The sequence below is a fragment of the Myotis brandtii genome, unplaced genomic scaffold, assembly GCF_000412655.1.
Source record: "Myotis brandtii unplaced genomic scaffold, ASM41265v1 scaffold441, whole genome shotgun sequence".
In the NCBI taxonomy this organism is placed as follows: domain Eukaryota; kingdom Metazoa; phylum Chordata; class Mammalia; order Chiroptera; family Vespertilionidae; genus Myotis; species Myotis brandtii.
Window position 1 is genome coordinate 1,513,820 of NW_005366873.1, and position 1,517 is coordinate 1,515,336.

General features: G+C 58.5%; 1 protein-coding gene across 1 annotated transcript in view; it reads left to right on the forward strand.

Moving 5' to 3' along the window:
- Positions 1-1,517, forward strand: part of AFAP1L2 (actin filament associated protein 1-like 2) — a 38,264-nt gene that overhangs the window by 23,948 nt on the left and 12,799 nt on the right. The window lies entirely within an intron of this gene.

Here is a 1,517-nt window from a genome sequence, read left to right on the forward strand (position 1 = left end):
CCGTGGTCGGCAAACTGCGGCTCTCGAGCCACATGCGGCTCTTTGGCCCCCTTAGTGTGGCTCTTCCTAAGCCTTAGGAGTACCCTAATTAAGTTAATAACAATGTACCTACCTATATAGTTTAAGTTTAAAAAATTTGGCTCTCAAAAGAAATTTCAATCGTTGTACTGTTGATATTTGGCTCTGTTGACTAATGAGTTTGCCGACCACTGGCCTAAGGGACGTGGATCACAGACTCAGCTGCGGGGCTGACATCCTCTCGGCCGCCTGGACTGGTTGAAATCATCTTGTTTTCTGGCCCCCAGGGAGGCATCACCAGCCTCCTTATTAAAGAACAGACGCGGCTGCCCCTTGTAAGCACTTTCCAGGCGCCGTGCACTTTTAACCAGTTTAACCACAGTGCAGGGAGCCGGGCCACGTTAAGGCCCCCATTTTGGAATGGCGATTAGGGCTGAGGGAGGAAGTGACCAAGCAAGGTCACCTGGCAAGTGAGTGGCAGCATCTGGTTTCCAACCCAGAACCGTCTGACCACGGTCCTGTGTTCTGCCTACACTTACCGCGATGTGGCCCCCGCAGTGGAGCACCTGGGAGGGGCCTGCCTGCCCCATATCACAGATGAGCTGGACCATCCCAGAAGGTGTAAGGTTTGTGCCGAGAAGGGGCCACAGTTGCAGAGGGAGCTCCAAACCCAGCAGGTCCCATGGTGAGGCCCTCACCCTCCTTACCCCTACCCCGAACCCCTCCTCCATTACAGCCACGTTGATGCATTTCCAAAGCAGGAGCATTCTGTCAGCCCTCCACCCCCATCTGTACACATGCACAAATGCATGCACACGCACACACAGACATTTACACGGACACACCTGCACGCACACGCTGCTCTTGCTCCAGTTCCCGGCGCTGTTCCTCTGCCACCTCAGCCCCATTGGTCCTTCCCTGATTCCAGCCTCCCTCCCCAGCTCGCACGCTCTTCCTGAGACCCCTGCCCTCCCCCCACTCGGCTGGTGGTTAAAAGACAAGAACACTGAGAAGACACAGCCGCTCTGTCTGCCTTCACAGACAGGCCCTGTCCTCCCTGGTCCGATGCGCGCAGAGGTGGACTTGGCCGGAGGGCCTGGCTCTTGAGCAGCTGTGCACACCTGCAGTTGGGCGGGGCTGGCCAGCCTGTCCCAGGGGCCCTGGACCAGATGCATCTGTTTGGTCAGATCTACCTGCCTGCCCTGGCCTCCCTCTCAGCTCTGCATGACACCTGTGCCCGCCGGATGGGACAGGGATATGACAGCAAATGGGAGATGCTGATATGGGACAGAGTTCCAGAAAAGGAAGGCACAGGGCACAACTGTCCCAGAGCAGTGGAATCTGTACGCCCCGGGGCCTGGACACCCGGCTTAGCATGCTTCCCCTGGGCAGCGCCCCCCCCCCCCCCCCCCCCCCCCCCCCCTCTGTGTGTCACGGGGTAGAGCCATAACCTCCCCATCGGCCCTGCCCTGAGTGTGACAGTGGCGGCACCCCAACCC